The sequence below is a fragment of the Henckelia pumila genome, chromosome 1 (genome assembly GCF_033568475.1).
Source record: "Henckelia pumila isolate YLH828 chromosome 1, ASM3356847v2, whole genome shotgun sequence".
Lineage (NCBI taxonomy): Eukaryota > Viridiplantae > Streptophyta > Magnoliopsida > Lamiales > Gesneriaceae > Henckelia > Henckelia pumila.
This window is the reverse complement of record NC_133120.1, coordinates 67,293,907-67,302,966: the sequence shown is the minus strand read 5'-3', so window position 1 is coordinate 67,302,966 and position 9,060 is coordinate 67,293,907.

Here is a 9,060-nt window from a genome sequence, read left to right as displayed (position 1 = left end):
CTCTCATATACTAACGCTTACTTACGACATAAACGTCATAGACCCTAGCAATCATAAAAAAAATTCCCAACAATAAGAGGCTTGGCCAGCCCCATGGGACATTTGAACTTATGACACTGTAAGAGATCATGACGAAATAATAATATTACAAGTCCCGGGATACCTCACCACGCACCAAGTGGGCTTAGGACTTTCCCATGAGACAAAATATTGGGAGACTGATCTCCTCCCAAGTATTCCAATATTAAAGCGATAGTATTTTATTCATTAAACAAGTATGCGATAGCAACTTCAAAATGCAAAGAGATATGATAACCGACAAAATTGAATATATATAAAAAAAGAGAATAATTGTTCTTCCTTTGTTCCTCCACCAACTTCTTACACACTCAAAAAGAGCAAACAAAGTCTAGGGGGATAAAACCCAAATACGTCCTTAAAGTTTCCTAACTTTCCCAAAAATATACTAACACTTTATTCGTTTCTAATTATGTCCCTTATTTAACAAATAGTTTCCTTAATATGTCTCTCAAACTAAAAATTGCCTATAATACCCTTATTCTAACAATTATAATTAATTTTTCCTCTGAGCTCAGAAAATGGTATACTACATAAGTCTCTTTAAGTTCTGTTGTAAAGAATCTATTTTAAATAGATTCACTTGTTTATGGGATTTCATATAAATGAAATCCTTCTGGTTCAAACTATCATTTGAATCCATGGTTTGTTGAAAATCTTTTCCTCAACAAAGAAAATTATGATTTCTAATTCTCAATTTCTAGAGATCACACCAGATAACTCTAAACTCTCCGAAGATCTTAGAGAAATTCAAAAGACGGTAAAATATTACAGTAATCATCTGTATGAAATACCTCGGCAATTCTTGTAACTCTAAAGGATCTTCAAACTAAAATTATAAATCTAGAACATACTTCTGGTTCTAGAAAGGGAAATACAAGAGAAAGGTTACCACTCTCGTTTGGTACCGAACCTCTGTTACATCATAAAGGTAAAATCAAAATGGTTCAAAAACCTTTAACTGATGATGAATTGATGATTAATCTTATAAAGACAGTATTAGAGAAAAACACTATCTGATGACTACTTTAGAAAGATTAAATCTCGAGGATCTACAAGATCTTGCGGATTCTTTTTCGAATCTTAAAGTAGTAGATCTAAAAATGAATTCTCCTGAGGGTGAACAACCCATACGGAATCCCCCGAGATATGTGGTTAAAACAGAAGAACCACATAGTGAGTTTCATGTTGGAGAAAATTCACATCCAGCAGGAACCAGATCAAGAAGGAGTAATATACCAATACATCAAACTCCTTATGAAAAAACCGTTTTAGACCCGATACATCCTTATGGGATTATGTTAAGCCTGGATGTTCTGGACTTCAAAAACAGAGAAGATCTCATAGATGATTGGACATCAGCCATGAGAATAGCATCAAAAAATATAGATGAACATATTAAACATTTAGAGATTTTCTCTAAAATTTGTACACAAGAAGGACTGATTTTATCTGAAAAAAAAACAGTCATAGCAACAAAGAAAATTGAATTCCTTGAATTGAGATTGATGAAACTGAAATAATTCTACAACTCGATATTGTGGAAAAGGTAAAGAATTTTTCAGATAAACTTAAAGATGTAAAACAACTCCAAAGTTTTCTAGGAGTAGTTAATTTTGCAGAGATGTTCATAAACAATCTGGCAATGTATAGAAAAGTGTTTAGTCCTTTGTTAAAAAAGGATGCAAGGTTTATATGGACCAATGAACATACTAAAGGGGTGAACCAATTAAAGGAGATATGTAAGAATCTCCCAAAAATGGCTATATCCTTGGATGAAGATGATCTGGTGTTATTTACAGATGCCAGTGACGAATGGTGGGCAACAGTTCTTACTAAGATCACTCCGGATGGAGAAATACCATGTAGATACTGTAGCGGTCTTTTTTCAGAATCTGAGGCTATCAGATGGCATATCAACAAAAATGAATTTTATGCAGTTAAAAGGGCTTTCGAAAAATGGCCATTATTTTTACTTGCTAAAAAATTCACTTTGAAGGTTGATAACATTCAGGTAAAAGCTTTCCTAAGGAATATGATTGAATCTAAACCTGAAAAGGCTAGGTTATTAAGATGGCAAGCTTTATGTCAAAATTATATTTTTGATATTGTTATTATTAAATCTCTTGAAAATATTCTTGCAGATTTCTTAACAAGAGATGGAAGGCAGTGACGTAGATTCCATCATGAAAATGCACAGGCATCTCAGGGAACACCTTGGGTTGCTTCAAACCGAGTTCAACCAGCTTGTCATAAGTGCCGATATGGCGGGCAGGTTACAACAAGTTGATCGGATCAAAGTATCCAATCAAATCACAGGATGTATGCAAGCTCAAACTCAATTATAGGCTGCTATTCAAGGGCCAATTATGCGTGCCATAGAAAAACCACTGGTTTCTCAAAAACAAGAAATATTAAAACCATTGGTTTTACAAGAACAAGAAATACAGCCACCGGTTGTAAAACAATATGTTGAGGATTCTAATACTCAAGAAACAAGCGCTAATCTATCATTAGCTTTTGATGATCTAGATAAAGCAACAATTGATGAGGATAACTCATCAAGTCAACCCTCCGCCTTTGGGGTAAAAGAGGAAGAGATCAATCTTAGGTCCCACACTGACAAGGGCAAATCTAAGATTGATACTAACCCAGCTGTAATTTCTCCATTTCAGGTTTATCAACAAAGATGGAAAAAATAAAGCACAAGAAGTGAAATCAACCCGATCACTTGCAGGGTTGATGTTGTAGGAATATATCCAAGGGTTTGGCTAAAAAACAATGTCAATCCTAAGGATGTAAAGCTATGGTATGAATTTGGGGCTCTAGCCTCAGTTTATACAACTTCACCAGGCTTCCAGGAAATATCACAACTACCAAAATGGATTCAGGAAGCAGTCCAAGAAACATGGGCAAATAATGATTATTTGTTTAGAGAAGATGTGCTCGAGTTATACTTCTTTAGTGCAGCTCTAGAACCAACAAGAAAAGGATCACACGAGCCCTTTCATTTCATCAAGCTAAGGAGACCTGACATGAATAATCAAAGATTTATCAAGGATCCTATATCTAAAGAAATACCATTGGTGTCCACCTTTGGAGAAAATGAAATTTCAACCAGAAGGGCATGGGGTATTTGGGTTTGTCTCACCGAGATGGATAAGGTCAAGTTTTCGTTCAAATTTTATCAAAATTCTGTGAACGGATCATTCCTGTTAAACACAATGACAGGAAAAACTACGGCTTTTTCGGAAGAACTCTTCGAAAAGAAGAGGAACTTTTTGTGGAACAACAAGCTGCCGGGGATTAAAGAAACTCGCCGAAAATTTTGTAACATGGCTCTTATCGGAAGATGGTCAGAGAATATGTGCCCAAAATTTCCAAACCAGAAGGAGCCAGAATTCAGAAAAACCTTCAAACCCCGAACGGATCGAAAAAAATTTTCCGAGACAAGCAAAGGTGGACAGGGACCACCAAAATCGCGTTTTCCCAGGGGCCCACTGCAAAAGCAAAGATGCCCCGACAACAATAAAAAAGGCATAAAAGGAGAATAAATCCAAAAGAAAAAGTCAAGCATGTGACTCCTCCACTAGTAAAAGATGTCATCGGGCATGTGACTCCCACTAGCAAAAGATGCCATCAATAATGGCATAAAGAATTCAAGACAGCTGTAAGATTCCCTGAAGTTTCTCGGTGAAACGAGTGGAACTTCGGCTATAAATACATGATTTTAAGGAAGCTGAAGACATCGATCATTTCCTTCAGTTTTCTTACAAATAAAACATTGTAATATTTTTCTTTCTATTATATTAAGTTTTACTTCATGTATTTCAAGAATAAGGCTACTATGAGTAGCTAAACAAGTTATCTCCTCCTCTTCAAAGGAGGTTGATTTATGTAATAATATGTTGTCTGAATAAATTTTCGAAGCTCTTCCCTATCATGTTATTTTATTTAAAAAATTAAGCTTTTACTATACGCCCTAAGGTAGGAAACGAAATAGGGCTGTGCTAGCTGCTGCTGAAGGAGTCTGTGTCAGGAACCATCGGTTGCGATCGCGTGGTTTGGTTGTGAGGAACAACCTGTAAAACCCAGTGGACATAACCCGGCAACAGTGAGGTCAAAGAGGTATTCTGCTTTAATTTATTGACGAAAGCATGATAGGATTAAGCCTTTAAATTTTAAATAGGGAAATAAATGGTAGAATGGGCATTATTTAGTTTTAAGGACAAATTCAAGAAACTATTTAATAAATCAGGGATATATTTGGAATATGAAAGGTGAAAGGGATATAATACGGAAAATGAAAAAGATACAGGGATATATTTAGGAATTGTCCCAAGTCTAGGACTTCAAAGTCTTTATTACAAATACAAAAAAATTTCCCAAAAGTGGCAAGAAATAATAAAATTAAACTGTTCCACTGCTCCAAAGAGTAGTCTTCGTTTAGCTTCGACACGCACCTGTCGTTATTGATTATATAAGCTAAAAATTCGAGTGCAAAGCTTCGATCATCTCTTCGTCACCCAGACCTCCCAATAAATCTCCTAAGGGAGGGTCCGAGTCATCCTCAACTCTTGCAGTACTAGGCTTCGGAATTTTAGGGTGAATCATCATAATAATTTCCTCCGGAACTAGTTTAGTATTCCGTAGTTCTTTGCGACAATCCACTATAACTTCATCATGAATAACGATTGCCCACTGAATCACTTCATCTCTAAAAGCTGTAGACTCTCGATAGCATTCAATCGCCTTTTCTCCATTATTAATTCCGCAAGAGAGTCTTACATACTGAATATTGAAACAAATCTCGCCAGTTTTTGATTCATGGGAGTATTTTTCCCTAAGTTGTTCCATCTCCTTACACAAGGCATCATACCTTTTGGCTTTTTCTTCAAGCTCCTTTTGCAACTTGAGAAAATCATCTCGAGCCTTAGTGTGTTTCTCGCCAAGTGTTTTGCACTCACCCCTTAATGACGCCAACTCGTCATCCAATTTTTTCTCGGAATTTTGAGACCTCTCTTTTCGAAATTGAAAAGTGTGAGCAAGCAATAAAATCTGTAAACACTCATAGATAAAGAAAATTATTTACTACGTAAAAATCATAATAAATAACTACAAGCAAGTAATAATATACCTGGAAGGCGGACGAAGCAAGAGACCGAGTCAACACTTTGGTAGGTTGAGGCAGTAGATGCAACCTATCATGATAACCAATCTCTGGATCTTTCAAATCCCAAAAAGATCCAGCATTATTTTTCTGATTCACTCATTTCACAAATAAGTGGCGATCTTCGAGAGCATCAAGATAGACTACTCGTTCTTCATCACGTTTTCTCTTTGGATTTCTCATATCATCAACCTCCCTATCACGTGCATCGACATCGGGTCCGGCTACAACATTTTTCCTTTTGCCGCCAATCTTTCTATAATGCGCGTCAGATTTTTAGGCGGAGGGCCAGAGCGACGAGTAAGATCGGATGGCCCGGGAGACTTCCTCCTCCGAGGAATTTATTGAGAACCAGCGATTGTTCGATCCTTTGTTGAGTCTTTTCTTAGCATTTTTATGCATCCTTCTAATTTTTCTCTTTGCATGCCCGTACCTCCACCAAGTTTATTTTTTTCCCTACAAAAAAAAACAAGGAGAATAATACATAAATAAATACAATAAATTCTCAAATTACACCGAGCAAGATATATTAAATTAAAGAAAAAATACAATAGCATGCAAAAGGATGAAAAAGCCTATACCGGCAGGAAGCAAACTTTTTTGATTAACCAACTTTTTGAAAAGACCTATGGAGCGACATTCAAGTTGTAATTCACGATGAGTTTTGCTAAAAATAATTCTCCTATGGCCCGGACTCCATACTATGGGAACCCCCCAACCATAATCCCATATATAAACAAACTTTTTTCTCAAATCGCTTTTCGAAGATGGACAACGAGATAAAAACTTACAATCTCCCCGAAGTAGAAAATAAATATAGGAACAACGCACCGAGAAGAACGCCTAAAATAAGTCTATAGTCGGGGACATTCTAATTTCGCTCACTCTACATAGAAAACACGTAAAAATGAAAATCACACTTGGTGTTAAAATTGACTTAAACTCACCCCAAGATTATCTACAATTTCTATCAAAAGGGCATGAGGAGAAAGCGAAAAACCAAAATTAAAGTACTCCAGATATACAGTGAAATAACCCAAAGGAGGTTCATGGCAGGGATCTCCATTTTTGAGAATCTTAAGAATATGTTTAGAGGATAAGTCAAGTTTTTGGTATGGAGTTAGAATCTCAAAATCGTCCAAAGCACGCTCGCTCACTTGTCCTGAAGACTCTTGGGAACCATTATTATCGCAAGAATTCAAATAACTCAAGGAAGATAGACACTCGTCAATTTCATTGTCATCGCCAGACCCCGCGGGCGACGAGGGATAAGTATCTCGGTTAGCAACCAACACCAAAATTACCTTACCTCATGAAGGATGCCCTTCAATGATTTTTAAAATAAATTTTACCAAAGAGTAAAACTGTAGTACCTAAAATCCAATCTACTAATTCGCACATATTAAATTAAATAAATATTATGGTTATTATTTTTAAGTTTAATTGATTTAAATTTTTTATTTGAATTATGCGTTAATAGAATATTATTTATTTATTCAAATGATTTTATTGTGCAACTTATTTATTTTAAATATTTTAAAGGTATAAGCTTGCTTATTTAAATGATTTTAATTGTTTAGTTTATTCATTTAATGATATTAAATATCTACATTATTTGGTTAAATTCTTTTATCTGTCCAAATTATTTTAAAGGTTTTTATATCGTTTGTGTATTTATTTAAATTGCTTTTAATCGTTCGTCTAGTTGTTTAAATTATTTAATCGCTATGCTATTATTTAAATATTCCATTTATTGCCGTGACATCAAAATATTTAAAGTGTTGATTTTAATTCCTAAGATAGTGCCTAAATTCATTTTCAATAATTATGATTTTAATTGCTTGGAATTAATTGCTTAAGTTTCCTTTAAAGTTTAAGTTTCTCAAATATTTTAAGTTATTTATTATTGAAATTTTTGAGACAGTGACTTCCGGTTCCGGTGTTTGGCGATGGTGGATTTCGGCGATAAATTCCAAGATTTGTTATTTTAAGAATTAAGTAGGGAAGAAGGAGAAAATTAGATGAGAGTTTGAAAGTTAGAAGTTTCCGGGTATCAGAAATCATTTTTTTTATTATTGCAATATTGGGCTTACTCTTTAACTTTTTCAAAAGTTAGAATTTTCATAAATCCGGATTAGTAAAATCCAATATAATACTTTTAATTTGGGGTTTTTAAACTTAGGAATTTTATTAGTGTAAGTTAGTAGGCAAAAGTTGTAGTACTTTAAAATTGTACTTTTAAAACAACACTCACGCCTACTTTTAATTACTTACACCTATGCTTACACACACATGTACACACTACACACTACACACTCAAACTTTTAAACCTAAAATAACACATTTAGCAAACCCTAGCCCTCTCTTTTCTTAGTAGCCGCCCCTATCTCTCATTTCCCCTCCCCCCCTTCGGTCGTTTCCCCCTTGTGAGCTCCAGCAGCCGCCGCCGCCGCCTTTCACCACCGCTGCCGTTGCCGGAGGACCACCTAGGGAGGTTTAGCTCGTGGTTGGTCAAGTGGTTCAGCTCCCTTTCCCCTTCCTTGGTTCGATTTCTTTGTAGTTAAAAGTGAAGGCAAGTATATGCAATTTCTTGGGCATTCAAGCTAGCTATTATGCACTTGCTCTACATCTTTTCTTAAATTTCGAAATGCACATGATTTTCAACATGTTAGGGTTCGGTTTTTAGTGTAATTTCAGTAGGGTGTTGGGTGATTTTCGAAATTTGATTGAGCATGGAGTCTAAAGTGTTGCATGGTGATTTGTGATAGGAGACATGAGGTGTTTTGAATGCATATTGAAATTTTCAAAATTTTCAGAAGTTACATGCCCTATAATTCAAAATTTTTATGGTGTTAAGGCTGAGATTGAAGTTTTGTTGGAGCATTTTGATGATGTGTATTGGGCTTGATTGAATTCTCATGCGTTTGATGAATTTTGGTGCATGTTCAAGTTGTTTTTGAAATGTGGTGTTGAAAAGTGGTGAGGGCTGCCTAAGTATTTGGGGTAAGTCCTAAGAGATGTTAATAAGTGTGTTTGGTGTTTTGAAAGGAGGTATAGGTAAGGATAAGGGGCTTGGAGGTGTTTCCTAAAGGTAGAAGTGTTGTAGAGTGATGTTTGCTTGGGGCAGGGGCTACTGATTTTGGAGCAGGGGAGGCATCAAGCGGGGTCTGGGCGTGGCTAGGTCTGTTCCTAGGTCAAGGTTATGATGTGTTGGTCGTGTCGGTATAAAATGGGCTCGTTTCGGTTAATTTTTCAATGGGTTAAGGGTCTTTAAAGTTGAGGTGTCGGTGCAGAATTTTTAGGAGGAAAAGGGGCTGTTCTGAGTTGGTTTGTGTTTGTATTGCTTGGGCTGTCAAATGAGGTTACAAACTAGACCTATGGTTAGTTTGTAGTGTTTGGAGAGTGTCGGTTTGAGCGGGGTCGAATTCGGTTAAGGTAAGATCAAGTTAAGGGCATTTTGGATTAATTGCTCGGGTTAGGCCTTGTTTGTAAGATTTGGAGTTAAAGTTTGGATAGACCACCTAGGGGCAGCCACTCTCTCACCCAATACCCAAATTTTTGTGTTGAGTTTCATTTCCTAAAGTTTCATACTTGTGTGCTTGAGTCTCGTCTTTGAGCCGAGCGAATGTTTACAAAGGGAGTCGTTTTATTCATGCATGCTTAGCATTTTGAGTCGAGTCAAAGAAGGAAAAAAAAATATTTTTTTGAACGAAGTGAGTTGATTGTGACAAGACAGGGTATTGATGGGTTGAGGGATGCCTCACTCATTTGCCAAATAGACGGGTAGAACGAGATCGGGAGACATCCCCGGA